The sequence below is a fragment of the Manis javanica genome, chromosome 1, assembly GCF_040802235.1.
Source record: "Manis javanica isolate MJ-LG chromosome 1, MJ_LKY, whole genome shotgun sequence".
Taxonomy (NCBI): domain Eukaryota; kingdom Metazoa; phylum Chordata; class Mammalia; order Pholidota; family Manidae; genus Manis; species Manis javanica.
The window spans coordinates 228,579,250-228,595,323 of NC_133156.1; the positions used below are offsets into that span (position 1 = coordinate 228,579,250).

At 43.7% G+C, this 16,074-nt stretch overlaps 1 long non-coding RNA gene across 1 annotated transcript in view; it reads right to left on the reverse strand.

Moving 5' to 3' along the window:
* LOC140850377 (uncharacterized) overlaps positions 1 to 16,074 on the reverse strand; it is a 147,178-nt gene that overhangs the window by 1,794 nt on the left and 129,310 nt on the right. The gene's annotated exons all lie outside the window — the stretch shown is intronic.

The window sequence follows — 16,074 nt, forward strand, 5'->3', positions numbered from 1 at the left end:
GACAAAAAAAAATCTATTAAAACTCCAAAGAATTTAAATGTATTAGAAAATTTTCAATTTATATTTTTAATACTTAGATGTTTAAGAGGTAAAACATGATGTTTGAGATACATATTGAAATGGTTACTATAGTCTAGTTAATTAACATACTCATCTCCTCACACATTTACCTTTTTTCTTGTGGTGAGAAAACCTAAAATCCACTCTGTTGGCAAATTTCCGGTATTCAACACAGTATTATTAACTGTGGTCACCATGCTGTACATTAGATCTCAAGACTTATTCAGCCTGCATAACTGTAACTTAGTTGACAGAGCATTCAGCTTTGCCTAAGGTCTCTCTGGGCCTTTTTACTGGTGCAACCATCAATAATACCCCAGTCTCTGTACAGGGGAAAAGCATCAGTAATTTCCCATAGCTAAGACCCCACTGTTTCCACCTATTGTTTTTGCTTTCAGACAACACCCCAGAGAATTCTAGCTGTCAGAGAGTCTCACCGATCACCTGGGACATTAGTTAACTGAGTTTTAGACTTTGGGCTGAGAACACATCGTGTAGGAAGGAATCCAGCAGTAAAGTGATGGGCCTATAAAGTTATGGGCACCAGTGGGGCAGTTCAGTTGAAGATAGCAAAAAACAAAACCAACCAAATAAAAAACTCCACTCCTGTTCTTCTAAGCAAAAGGCATGCCCTGCAAAGTACAAGCTTAGAGAGCCCTTGAAAGGCTTTGGGCAGCTCCATGCTTGAACCCCAGAACAACACTAACAAGCTGGCCTGGCTTGGTAGCTGCCACCTCCCCACCATCAGGAAAATGGAGAATTGGCAAAATACACTGGAAAATGGCTCTAGGAACACCCAGTCGTAACCATAATCCAGGAATCCAGAAACTATCATCAGAACTGCTAAATTTAGAGCTATGCCATGTCTGTTACATCTGCACTGGTTAAAAAAAATTGATGCCCATGCACCACCTACCAACATCCACGAAACTAGTGAGGAGATTCTGGGATGTCTGCTCAAACCAGGGATGAAGTGAGGTCGGGGGAGGGTGTGACCAGATGCTTCCATGACCATGTCCACTCCATTCCACCTTCTCAGTATCAGGGGAGCACATCTAGAACCTATACCACACTTAGAGACCTTGTCTCAAGGGAATGCCTAGCACTGTCCAGTCTCTGCAGTCCAAGAAAGGATATTAGAAAGATAGCTTTCAAACACTTTTCAATCATGACCCATTTTTTTAAAAGTTAAATTTTTCTGAGATCACTGTAGATTCACATTCAGTTGTAGGAAATCATGCAGAGATCCGGTGCGCCCTTTCACCCAGTGGCCCCCAATGGTGCTGTCTTGCAAAACCATAGTACAGTATCACAGCTAGGATACTGACCTTGGTACAATCCATTGGTCTTACTCAGATTTCTCAGTTTTACTTGTGTGTGTGTGTGTGTGTGTGTGTGTGTGTGTGTGTGTGTGTGTGAGAGAGTTTAGTTCTCTGCAACTTTATCATACATAGATCTGTGTAACTATCACCACAGTCAAGATACAAGATGCAAGACACTGTTTTGTGTTCAGAATCCAGGAGTGACTATAAAGGAAGACTGTGGGCTGTCCCAGATGGTTCCTAAGTATTTTTGAAGATTATTCTTTCTGCAGTTGAGGAAGAATTTTTGCATCAGTAACTTTCTTGTGATAATTGTAAAGCCTTCTGCAATAGAAATTTAGACTGAACTTCTGCCACTATTTTGGGGTCTGTTCATTTAAGATAAAGCTAATAGTTATTCTCCATAGTTCCAGTTCATTTCTGGAGTAATAAATATTGGCCCTTGTACTTGGGGGCACAGTGGCTGTTGTGTGACTGACAGGGACCCTGCTCTAAAGGGGCTCACATTAGGAGGCACCGTTGCTGTAGAACCTGATTTCATTTCCTTCCATCTCTATGCAGACATAGAATTTTGCTCATATCAGCCTCTTTTTCTGCTCCCTTTTTCCAGTTTCCCCCAAGCCGAGGCTCTCATTGTCTCAAAGTTTTGGCCACGTTAAATTCTCTGGGCTCCCATCCACCCTCACAGAGCTTCAAAGTCAATTTTATTTCCCATAAAGAAAAAGCAGTTTCCCAGTCCCAGTCACTCCCATTTACCATTCTTTTTCCAAGAGGCAGGAACAAATACTGGGAACTAAGTGTAGAGAGTGCTCACTCCTAATCCCTCAGCTTGTACGGGGCATGCATGTGTGTGCACAGATTGCAGAGTGATGGCACGGAGTAGGCACTTAAAATGCCAGCTATTATTAGTACTCCTGCCACAGCAAAACTGCTCTTCCCCAATCCCCACCCTCTTCTGAATTCAGTTATATCTTTTTTCAACAGCAGGGTCACAAGGTGCATTGTCTAAGAAGCTTTCTTCCACTTGTCCCACCCAAATAACCTCTCATTTCATCCTTGACAGTTATTGTTACCCCTATAAAGTGCCCTTCTAAATTATATTTTTATGTCTGCTGTCCTGCTTAAAACCTGTTGATTAAGAGCCTGCTGCTTCTAAGAAAAGGACTCTATCTCATAAGCATGACATTTAAGTCCTCTTTAGTATGTCCTCAACCATTCTCTGTAGGCTCATCCCCAAAACTCTTCTGCAAGCATCCTGCATTCCTTCATTACCAGATACCTGCTGTTCCCTAGACTATACCATGCAATGTCACACCATGGCTTTGCATGTGCTGATCCTGAATGTGTCCAGACCTCTTTAACCAAAATCTCACCTCATCTTCTGGAATGCCTCCACTCTGTGAGGTCTTTCCTGATCTATGATTTACCTTTCGCTTTGCAGTGCCTCTTGAGAACCTATGATTACTTATGCACTGGTATGCTTTGTAAGCCAATCGTAATGCACTTTAGTGAGTGGTTGATGTCCTCACAGAACACACAGAAATGGGACAGAAACAGAGTATGGCCTGTGTTTCTATCTCTAGAACCTCACATAGGCAAGTGTCAGGAAAGAAAGAATATTCTATGTTTAAATCAGAGGGACACTGAGGCCAGAGTCTCTTTTAAGATGTAAGCCCTCTGGAACAAAGGGAGAAGTCTGAGGATTGAAGATTGGGACCCAGGTCACTGGGTTTACAACCTTAAAACAAAAAAGAGATGAAGTCTGCTTTAGTGTCTCTGAAAAGAGATTTCAGGAATAATAGCCCAAAGCAGTCATAATGCCACATACGCCTGAGAGTATTCTTCGTAACATGTTGTCCAGCATGTTACTTTTTTCATATATGAAAATTCAACTAAGAAAAAATTTTAATTAGAAAATTAATTATTTGGTGACATTCAAAAATTGACTCCCAGGTAAAGAGAGAGCTATTCCGAATAGATGGACTATCATATTGAGCTGCATTTCTAGGTGAATGAGAAAAACATGCAAACTTTGGTCGGGGCTATCTTCATTTTTAAACATTTCATCATGTTTATTTTACCTTTTTTTATTTTATTACTTGCAGGATATTGTTTTGTCCTGGAACAAATAGTAAAGGCCTAATCCAAACAGCCAATTAAAATAAAATGTGGTAAGGGCTTATAAGGCAATCCAAACAGGGTTTGGATGGGATGAAAACAGGGGAGAAATAGGGAGAATAAATGTAATTCTTAGTTTCCATTTGTATTTTATCTTTTCTTACATGTCCGTCCAAAACCTGAGTGTTGACTTGCTTTGGCATTGTGCAAGGGTTATTGGGAGTGATAAAGGAAATATAAAAAGTGAAAAAATTCCTGAGTAGTTAGTAACTTGACTTTGAACTGGAAGAGAGAATTCAGCTTGGGACATTGGTTTTTTAGAGAAGATAGATGCTTGAGATGAAATAAAGCAATTTCACTCAACTACCCTTCAGATAGCTTCCTGGAAACTCATTTCAAGTTTTTCTGCTGCAGGATGACAATACCCAAAAGTCTAGATTACCTTTTAAAAAGTCTTGTGAACAACGAAAATTACTGGAGAAACTATTCCCATAATTGGGGGACCTTTGAGTGATGGCAAACGCAACGAGAATAGTGGTGTTCCCAGTGACAAGAACAGTTTGAGAGACAGCAGGACAGCATGGCACAGCAGTAGCAGCTGCTGGGCTGGGGGTCCACAGGGAACTAGCACCCTAACAGCTACTGGTGGTTGAGCACCTACTCTGAACCTGGCAGGTAGCCAGGTGCTTTAGATGCATGGCAGTTGAACCTTCAAGTGTCCCAGGGGCTTTTGGAGCATGGAGGTGCTGAATGAGACTGTCGCCATGTCATTCATGTCTGGATCACCTTAAGGCAGGCATGGTCTAGGGACACTGGTAGGTATGCAGTAAGTGCTGGTGGAATCGAATTAAGAAGTTTATACCAGTGCCGGAGTCTCTGCCTGATATCCTCACCTACAGGAACTCAGGAGCCATTTCTGTTCCTTAGACTTTATTTCCAGCATCCTCTAGCTGGTGTGTGAAGTTCTCTAAAGAAGGGCGATATCCACTAAATGTCTCCCTACTTTTTCAGGGTTGAGGGGAAGCTAACTAGAGCCTGTGAGTCTCAGCATGAAGAGGGAAGCATGACTGTGGGTGTCAGTGTGATTTAGTCAAACGTGGCTTAGAAGGCTGGGAGTCAGAGACTAAAACCTACTGCCAACACATGCTACTGCCATCTTCTCCTCTTCTCTGCAGTACTCACGGATCATCCACAAAACCACCTGCATCATCCCTGTGTTTATACCAACCCCAGCAAACAGCTGTTCAACCACTCCACTGATAGGTCCTGCTCCACCAAGACCACCTGCGCGTGGCCTCCTGTAGTCCGCCTCTCAGTCCTTCCGTGGGCACCTCTTGGCATCATGTACCTCCTCTGGAACTGTCTTTAATTGAAGCTGTCAGACCCCATGGTCTAACCCTTAGGATCCCCTCTGAGTCACTCCCTAAAAGCGGCTTGGATTTTTAAGTTGACAATTCACATGTTGTTCCAGAGATTACATTAAAAAAAATCTTACAAGCCTTCTGAAATAACAAATGTTTGTAACCAAAACACAGGACAAAACAAAGTCTTACAGAGTCTTTATTATGAACCAATGCTGGGTCACGGGGGCCGACTGTCTACGTGACCAGTGGTGGTGTCGTCTCCCCAGCTGTCATTGCCAAATCCACCCACGGGGGACATGCAGAAAAAAACAAATCAGCTGTGAATCCTCAGTTATTTCAATATTTTAAACACAACAAAGTGAGATCCTTGTGAATATGCCATATGACAGAGCTGGATATTTCTAGGGTTTTCAACAAAAGAGGTCTGAATTCTAGAAGCTCTGGTGGGTCTGGGTCACTGGAAGCAAATTGGACCCTCTTTCCTGGATTCGAAGCAGTACTGGGGCCCATGGCACACAGGGGCACATCGCTGGGGCAAGTGTTTCATGGACTTCAATCTAGTTCTGATTAAGCTTTGGTTTTTCACATGGAAGATAGCTCCTTATGGGAGGGAGGTTGCAGATGAGAAACAAGAGGTTTGCAGGGGTGACCTAAATAGCAAGGAGGGTCCTAAGTCCCTGCAGGCCACTCACTCTCTGCCAGCAGCATGCAGTTGCTCAGCCATGCAAAAAGCCTTGCCTGCCCTACAAAAATATGACTTTTCTTGTACCAACCCATGCTTTTCTTCATATATTTACAGCTAACACACCTTCCAAGCCACCCTCTCCTGTTTTATATCATTCCACTCAGTCATCACTTCCACTCTTCAACTGAAAGACTTTCTGTTTACTTGTACCAAATCACATGATGGGAGATAAATGCTTGAATCCTTATTTATGGGCATTTAAAGATTGCGACACTGCTTTTACAAGGCAGCTATTTGATTCCAAAATGGATAAGCTGCAAACTACAGTTGGTCTTCATCATGGCTGCAAAGTGACAGAGTCTTCAAGTTGGTTTCTTGGAAGGGTAAATAATGACACACAGACCTGGAAACAAACAGAACTGGAGTGTACCCTGCAGGGTGTTAGCAGGGTCCAATGGACTGGTGTCACTGTAGTGGAACACTGATGTTTAGAGACCCCATATAAACTCACAAATTCGGAGAGTTGTCAGCCAATCATACTGCCTGATCAAGGCTGTCGGCACCATGACCCTGGAAACCAGTGCTGACTTTTATTGACTATTTAGTGGATGTGCAGTGCTAGCCTACACATGAACTAATAATCTAATTCTCACAACAACCATTAGGACTGATTCCCATTTTACAGAAGAGGATCTAAAGTGTTACACAGAGAGGTTGTACCACTCGCCCCAGATCACACAACTGGAAAGTGGCCAAACCTCTGGCTCCAGAGCCCCTGCTCTCAGCCCCGCTGCCACTTCTCCCAGGACAGGTTCCCCCACTGCCCTGCACAAATGCCATCAGCAAGCCAGGGTCTGCTGTTCTTCCAGAGCCTCCATAACATGGTGTTCTTTCTTTTTCCTCCTGACCTCCTCCAGAGATTTGAAGATGGCAATTGATGTCAGTTGCTCCCAATATTATCTTTGTGATTAGTGAAAGCAATCCTATTCTACTCGAAAAACTGTAGCACTGAATACTTAAATAATGGCACCTCTCCATGCTCTAATTGGCAGCATGAGTCTAAAGTTGGGTGTAAAGTACATTACACTATAATGTCAAGGAAATAGTAACATATGCTGATAAATATTTATGTAGCTATTTACAGTGTCATTTATATTATCTACAGATCAGAAATACCTAAGTGTCCCAAACAAGGGAATTAATTTAAAAAAGTATAATTTATATAATGATATAATATGCATTCATTAAAATTAATGTTTTCAAACAAATATGGATAGGAAGTTATCATAATAGTGTTCATTTCTGAAAGTGGGATTTAAAACCATATTTAGAGTATCATGGCAACTTTGAAAAAAAATGAGAAGAAAAATAAACTCATAAAAACACATACCTAGAAAAGAACAGAAAGAAATGCACCATTCTTTTAAAAATGGTTATCTTTTATCTCTTCTTTGAAATATCTTGGATATTTTCCAAATCTAAAATGGGCATTCATTACTTTTGAAATCAGAGGGACTATATTGTCATTGTGTGTACGTGTATTTGTTTTTTAAAGGATCAGATGTGTCCAAGAACCACCTCCAGCTGAAGCTAGATTTGAGGACTGGGGAGAGGGGCAAATGGCATTGAAATGGGTGCTTCTACCATGCATTTTGACCCCAATGTTTTGACCTCCATTGCTTTGAACTCCCCAAAGCGGTTCAGAACTCAGCAGCCAGGGACTGAGAGCAGTTGTGGCCTCTCCCCCCTACACCCCAGCTCCTCCAGTCTTGCTGTGGACAGTGTCAGGGCTCCACCCATTTAGGGCTGTCAGATAAATTCAGGACACCAGTTAAATGCAAAGCTCAGATAAACAATGAATATTGCATAGGACATACTTACACTGAAAAATTATTTCTTGTTTATCTAAAAATCAGATTTAGCTGGGAGTCCATTTTAGCTGCTAAATCGGGCCACGCTATGTGCAGAACTCTTATGAATACCTTTATGCCTTTTTTGTAAGTGCCCCCCTTCTCCTTTACTGGTCCCCCCAGGAAAACATCCTTATTAAATCACCCACCCAGGAATCCTGTTCATGATGTGTTTCTGTGGAAGCTGAACTCAGGATAAGCACTTCCCTCTTCCTTGACCCCATATCTGTGTCTCTGTCTTTCAGCTTTTTTCTTTTTCCATATCTCTGTCTCTCTCCTTCCCTTTATTTCTAAAAAATTGCTCTCCCTTTTTTTTATGGATTGTCTAAACAATAAATATCCTCAGGATTTTCTCCAAAGCATAAAAATATTACTAGCAAAAGACTAATCAGAGCACAAAACTTTCCCACCAGAGGCCCACTGAGAGGTGGCTGGGCCTTCATCAGTCTCTTGGCAGCAAGGCCTGCACATATCACAACTGTGTGACCCCCCAACCCTTACCTAGGCCACTGGACCCGTCATTCTCCCACTTTCTCTCCCTCTTGGAGCACAGAAAACCCAACTCCTAGCTCTTCCCCTCATGCTGTCCTGGGTTGTGCAGAGCGCTGAGGCTGCTCTCTGACCTGTTTGCAGGAAGCGCCATGTGCCCACCGGGCAGGCACCACTTGCTATCCACAGCTTCTTGCTGAGTCTTAACTTCCTCTCAGCTATGCTCTTTTTACTCTGGGAGGAAAGTGAAAATACCTCTCGCTGCTTAGATTTACATGGGAGTTCTGGTTTCCCTAATTTCTCTCCCCTGAGAGCTGATGCAGGATGGGGAGTGGACAGGACTCAGTCATGGAACGATGTGACCAGCATCTTCCCTGAATTCTCCTTCCCCTTCCCAGTTGGTGGGCTCCTGGGTTCTTGGGAGTTAGGTGGAGAGGACATGAGATCTCAATCCTTACAAACACATTTGTTTTCTAAATCTTTCTTTGTATTCATAACATCAAGATTGTTACATTTAACTGCTAAGAATTAGCCCCTCTATTCTCTGGTCCTATTCTGATAAGTAGTCTCTGTGGCAAATGCCTTTAATGGGGGAAGGTTGATGGTAAGAGAGGCGATGAAAAGAGAGAATATATGTTGGTGAGTATTTTTCACTGTGATACCAAACCACACAGTAGGTCAGCAGGTGTAGCAGAGGCAAACATGAAAATAATCCAACTAGAAAAATGGCCAAAAGTAAATCAAACCTGATTCAAGCTGTTTTTGCCCCCTTTGAAAATTGCTGTTAGCCAGAGGGCGGAATGATGTACAAAGGCACCTTCTCCCAACCTCAGTTGATCATTGTCTAATTTGGGAATAAATCTGAAGCTCTGAATAGCAGCAGAAGACAAAACAGCTCAGGCAAATAGCAGGTATCCACCAAGAATGAATTAGGCAACAGAGAGAGGGAACTACCAGGGGCCAGAGGGAAGAGATGGGAAATAGGTTGCCACGGATGTTTAGGTTTGCAGTAGAAATGGAAAGAGCAGGCACAACAGCTCCCTTAGGACATGGCAGGCTGGGGAGCTGGGTATTAGTGAGGAGGAGATGCAACTCTGTTTTAAAATGTTGTCTTTAATTTTCTCCATGCCACTCCTGTCTCCTTTGAACTACTTGATGTAAATGGAAAGACCATTCTAGTTAGATTTAAATGATAAATAACTGGTTCAGTAGGCTGGGTACTACTAGGGTATTACTAAGCAATTTCATGGCTAGGTATTTTGGGGTAAACGTACAATGAAATCATTCAGAGGCATGAGATACAGGCATCCACTTATTCATTTCACTAATTCATTCATTCAGCAAATAGTTTTGAGCATCTATACTATTCCAGGTCTGTGCTAAGCAAACATGAATAAAAAGTAATACATGCCATTACTTATAAGGGGCACATGACAACCAGCCATATTTTATAAGGTAGTAAGTACCATGGCTGAGGCATGTCATGGGAAGTGACCAGCTCTACCTTGACAGGATGGGTCAACTTCACAAAGGAGGTGCTTCTTCAGGAAGGGGGAGATAATCAAATGTATCCTTTGAGAAGAATGTTCCAGAGAGTGAAAATGGACTTCAGTAAGGACCAGAGGCTAGAGCACAGCATATTTAAGAAATCACCAGGCTCTAGTGTGAGAGGACTTCAGAGGACTTGGGGAAGCAAACGGAAATGAGTTTGCAGGGGCCAAACTCTCAGGGTTCCTTGTCTCTTGTATAAAATTCAGACTTTATCCTTTGATGATGGAAAGTCACGGACTGGTTTTCAACCAGGAAAGCATGACCAACATATCACATTTACAAAGGTCACTCCACTGGTATCGTGTTGCTCTAGCTACCAGGAGGTCGAGGTGGAGGCTGGACGGCCGTTATACACTGCAGGGGAACTAAGATGGAATCAGAACTAAACTGGTAGGAGTGGGGATGGAGGGCAGGGCAGGTTCAAGACACTGTGTGGGTGTGGAGCTGAGGGGCTAGAGTATGTACAAGGGAAAGGGGGCATAAGGATCATGCCCATGTTTTTGGCTTGGGTGGGGAACATGGCATATCGGATAGAAAGGAGGTTTCCAGGGGATTACAGAAAACATGTGCAGCTTTACATAGGCCACATTTGAGGTGTCTGTGGGATGTCCAAATGGAGAGGTCTTTGTGCTGTGTGATGTACCAGTCTGAAGCTCAGTAGAGAGGTCTGGGCCAATTTATTATTTGGGAATCGTGTCTCTGAGGTTGTCAATCAGCACTGTCCAGAATGCTGATCTTTAAGGGGTAGGACAGAAGAATAGTCTATTAAAGAGGCTGAAAAGAACCAGGCAGAGGTGTAGCAGAACCTGGAGCCTGACTACCAGGAGGCAAGGAGGACAGAGCCTCAAAAAGAAAGGAGTGGTTAACTGCCAGATTCCACAGCGAAAAGTCACACAGGGCAACTGCATCAAAATCTAAGTGCAAGATGAAGGCTGGTCACAGGGAGGCAGGTCGTGCTCTGGCACACGGGACCCCTTTCTAACAATCACTACGTCTAGTCCTCCTCACACAGTGGGCTGTTTACAAATACTAGTTGACTTGAGGGATGTTTAACAATGGAGTTATTTGTCTGATGGGGGCTGCCCAGGAGCTCCCTAGGCAGAGATGGGAAATCTGTCCACAGAGGGACCTTCTCACATTTGGATGGCAAAGGTTCAGTGTGAGTAGTATAGTGTTTTAAATTTTTTAATGAAATTACTTTTGGCGAATGAGTAGTGAGACCCCAGGCTACCACTTATCATAGCATTTGAGGTAATTTTTGTTCCCCTTGTATTCCATTTCCTCATCTGTAAACTTGGGACATATCATCTGTTCCATCTACTTTACAGAGAACAAATGTTATGTTTTTAAGTGTTTGGGAACATTAAGGGAAAGAGAAGGATAATGAAACAGCACAGGCCCTGGAGGTCTAAGCCTGCCTTGGCTACTCGTTTACTAGGTTAGTTTCAGTGAGCTCATTTTTACATTTATGAAATGAAGGGGGCAGACAGGATGATGTCTAAGGGAGCTTCGCTCTCTGATTTCTTGTAGCTTGTGATGGTCCTTTGCTTCAGCATCATCGCCATCACCACCTTTGCCTGATGCAGGCGGCAACATTGGGGGCATTGTGTGGAAGGGGCTTTGCAAACACACGGCTCAGCTGGTCCTCAGGGTAGTCCAGGGGTGAAGGTGGTGGGCAGAGCTTTACTGCCCGCACTTCTCAGATGACACTGAGGTTCAGTAAGGTCAAATGTGACAGGCCAAGTGTCACAAAACTGACAAAGGGTGAACTCTTTCGTCTCTGAGTTCTATGCTACCTGTGCCGGCCTACAGTGTGTGCCTGCACTGAGTATCCTCACTAAACACAGTTCCTCAACTGCTGAGGAAGGGGATAGACCGGCCCACAGAAGCCTGACTCAGGGACCACTCTTTGGTGTGCAAACATGAGCAGGCTATTTCGCCTTTTGGGAGGCGCTCAATTTCTCACCTGCAAGGGGAGAGATGCCCTGCTCCACAGCTCCCCAAGCTTGTTAAGGGGATGCAGTGAGATAAGGGGTGCAGGCTGAGGGTGTTATGTCCATTTCCGGGCTGCCCTTCTGCCAGATTTGCAGGCGTGTTGTGCAGCTGGCTGCACAGCAATCCCATAGCTTACCAATGCCGAGGGCCCAGCATGCCTGTGCTGTGTGAGCTGGTTCTCTCCAACAGCCTGGGTGAAATACCCCTCAGAGGGACTGGACTCTCCCTCCCATTCAATCCAAATATTTAGCTTCGAGCCTGCTTCAGCTGTGCTTTGGCAAGAACTGTTTGAGAGGAGGACGCTGCTCCGAGGGGCCCTCCTTTGAAGTCCTGGGTGTCCTACAGCAATGTGGGGCCGGGGCCAAGCAAGTGGAGCTACGAGGCCAGCAGCAGGTTAGAGACACTGGGGGCTGCTGACTTCAGCTGAGGGGAGCCCAGGGCCCAGATCCCCACAGGACCGTGGCCTATAGAGGAGTGCTCGCACCTGGGAGTAGAGCCTCCTGCAACCACTTGTGAACTCTGGAGCAGCCTTCGCCAGGGCTGTGTGCCCAGGGTCACAGACTGGGGGTGCATGGAGGGTGTGGCTCTTCCCAAAGAGAAAGCAACTTTCCCTGCTGAGCCCTGCCGACCCCTTGTGTGAGCATTCACCCTCCATCCCAGCAGGCTGCTTGGGAAATTTTTGCCTCTTGTTCCTGAAACTTTAGGTTCCGGAACCTGTTTCTACCAGGAAACATAGGCCTCATTAACTTAAAGCTCTGATCAGCATTGTATCACCTTGGGTCCACTGTGCCACTAGACCATTAGGGAAAGCAGGTACTGTACTGGCAGGTGTAATCAACTCTGATCACGGGGATTCACAAAAGGGAAGCAGGGTGTGTGTGGCCACAGGTCAGCCACCAGCCACTCTTGTTTCTGCTATGCCCAGTGTTAACTGAATGTACAAGCTTAATGGCATGGTGACCCTAGACTCAGACCCTCTGAGATGGGTTAACCCATCAGGCAGGCATCTAGACAGGTGAAAGTACAAATCCAGGAAGGGGAGGGGATGTATCTAGAAGCATGTTAGACCAGGAGATGATATCTCAATTACTTCTAGGCCCAATTGCAGGGCAAGAACTGGTTAGTCCCACTAACCCTCTCTAGTATGTTGCCTCAGGAGTCACGATCAATCAGAACCTTGGGGAAGCTATGCTTCTAATAGATTAAATATTGACCTGCATACAATTTTGATATGATCTACATAAAATTTTGAGGGCCTCTATAATTTCTAAGAGCATAAAGGGATTCTGAAACCAAAATTTTTGAGAATCCTTAATTGATTACATTATTTAATCTGGAATACTTCCCACCCTCTTATCTTGGCAAAATACAATTTGATGAATAAAATCTATGGCATGTCCACCAGTGCCTGGTAAAATGTAACCATAGTTTGGTCCTGATTATTAATTAGTTCAAGTGTCACTGGTACTCTGGGAAGAATATTTCTTTCTTCTCTGGAGATATCCTCTTCTAACACTTATAAATGCTTATTGAAGATACTGAGAGAAGTTGGCACTTACATATTGGTGATGGAACCAGGGGATGAGGGAAAACAGGAAAGCAGTGGAGGTTGGAAAGTGAGTTCAGCAGGATACCTGTGTAAGAGGAAGGTCCTTCCTCCAGGCCCAGGTCTGACCTGGGCCACTGTGGAAGGGTGGGAAACAAAGTTGGAGATTCTCTTCTCAAATGGCCCTGCCCTCCCTCATCTGTCTCAAAATTGGTTGTGGGGGGAAAAATTGCTGTCACTACACCAGATCATCTCCTCATTTGGAGTAACCAAGATCCAGGTGAACCTCAACTCAAGATTATGATTGAGAGAAAATAGGGAATCATCTGGGGAAATAAAAACCCTTAAAAACAGAAAATGACTTGATCCAGTGATTAATAGGAGGATCACTACTTTATTTTCTATAGCTGAATGTTTTCTCAAATATTTCTGTTGAGATGAATGCATTGAATGGATTGATATTGTCGGGTGAGAGTACCCAACTCAGCTGCTGAATATTTTTTTCTTCTCTTAAAAAATTTTTATATTGAGGTACACACAAGAAAACGCACAAATCTTAGTGTAAAGCTTGATGATTTTCGACATGTGTATACACCGATGTAACCATCACCCAGATAAAGATATCAAACATTCCCACTAATCTTCCCCTTCACCTATTTCAGCCATCTCCTATGGCAACCACCAATCTGTTTTCTGAGTTTATGAGTCTATTTCACTTTTGTTTGCTTGTTCATTTGCTTTGTTTATTAGAATCCACATAAGTGAAATTATATGGCATTTGTCCCTGTCTGACTTATTTCACTTAGCATAATACACTCTAGGTTCATCATGTTGTTACAAATGGCAAGATCTCATTCTTTTTATGGCTGAGTACTATTCCATTGTATATATGTACCACATCTTCTTTATCCATTCATCTGTCGATGCCCATTCAGATTGCTTCCATATTTTTGCTATTGTAAAATGCTGCAATAACAGAGGAATGCATATACCTTTTCAGATTAGCAATTTTGTTTTCTTTGGGTAAGTTTCCAGAAGTGGAATTGCTGGGTCATATGGTATTTCTGTTTTTATTGTTTTCAGCAGTTGAATATACATAAGCATAATTATCTGATTAAATGTGGGGTCGTGGCAAATGTTTTCCCAGTGTATGTTACTACAACACCTATAGTAAGTCCCAGCACATATGGGTACTCAGAAGATACTTGATAGTGAAAGGAAGGAGGGAAGGAGGGAGGGAGGGAAGGAGGGAGAATAGGTAGGTAGGTGGGAAGAAAGGAAGGAAGAGGTTTCTTCTTTCTGGCTGATTGGCTTTAGAAGCTACTCCATGAAAGTGCATTTGGCATAACTCTAGAAAAATCTACTTTTCCCACTAAACTTATAAAAATGAAGACATTTACATTAAGGGAAGAACTGTGTTTATAAAGTGGTAGTGTCTAAGAAAAATGATCCTGTGCACAAAAACATGCACCCATTTTGTTGACTAAGGGGACACCAAATTTTCACTATGGCAAATTCAGAAATGTGAGTCCTCTGAATATCTCCCTCAGCCCAGCAGATGCTCCTTACGGCAGCTTCTGTGTCACAACTGAGCCACTTGTATTTTGGCTCCTCCTCTCATGAAACAGTCTACTTCTGCCTGCCCCTTAACAGCAGGAGTTGAAAGGAAATGTGTGGATTTAGAAAAAAAATATTCACCCCAGAGCCACCTTTAAATGCATTTTCCAAGGCATATCAAAATATCCTTGGAATTTGTTGTGAAAATTTGACCACATCCTAGTTAGCATGAGGTTAAAATTAACAGTAACATGTGTTTCAGGGATCTCAATTTGCAAAATATTAATAGAGTTCATGGGCAGTTAACTGTAATAAAGGGAGGAAATGAAGTTTATAGTGCAAGGCCCTGGGGATTACAATCTTCCCTACCCCTGAGCACATTCATATCCCAGAACTTGACGGGAGGTAAAGGAGGCCATAAAGGGGGCATGTGAGGAAACCTCAAGGTTAACGTAATGGGTCTCATTCTCCCTCCTGGGAGGGCTTGCTGTGCCTTACAGGTAGCCTCACGCAGCCATGGCTTCCAGCTGTTTAGTCAGAAAACCTGTGGTTTAGCCAGAGCTGCAGAATGGAGACCATCAGCAGGACTCAGAGCTGCCAGAACACCAGGAGAGAGCTCCAACCCCTTCCTGATAATTTCTCTGAAACTGTGATCTTTGCTGGGTTTGAATCTCCAGTTGAACAGCTTAGGTTAGAGAAAGTCATGGAAGATGACCCGGCTTGAGCGTCAGGAGATATGGACTGTTTGTTCTTCTCTTAATTCTCCTGTGACTTTGAGGAAATCACTTCCCCTTGAGGACATCTGCCTGCTCACCTTAACGGAGAAGTGGTGGGGCTAAGTGGTCTGTAAGAGGCTCTTCCTGCTCTTTAGGTTGTGTTTTAATGTGATTCAGACTCTTATCCAGGGGTTTTCTAGGAAACCCCCTTATATAACAATTATATGTATATACATATAATATATACATGATTCAGATATCAGAGCCAGGAAAAGTCATTGCAAGTGAAAGTAATCCTGACAGGGAGAAAAGTGGGCTTTGAGAGGAGTAGACTGACCAGACGGCATTTTGGGAAAAGAGAAGTTTCTGGCTAAAGGCCCTGAACTGAGAGTCAGTGGGAGTGAAGTAGACGGAGCAGGCTGAAGGAGGAAACACAGCAGAAGAGAAGCACCATGGCTTTCCCAGGACTTCATGGGGAAGGGAGGAGTCTTCCGGGGCTATCTCTGGGGTTACCTTCAGGGACACACTTTGGTTAAGTGTGTGGGAAGCCTCTATGGACTCAGAATGTCAGAATCTGTGGCTGATCTAGACCTTTTCTGATGAGGCACCTACTGGTCTCACGTCCCACCTGGAACATCGTAGCTCCCATTCCAGTTGGCAGGTGGCATAGTGTCAGTTCCTTTTCCTGCCAGCTCTTCAGGCCTGTGCTAAGCCCACCTTCTGCTTGCAGAATGGGGTCATCCTCCTTTTGGGAGAGCCTC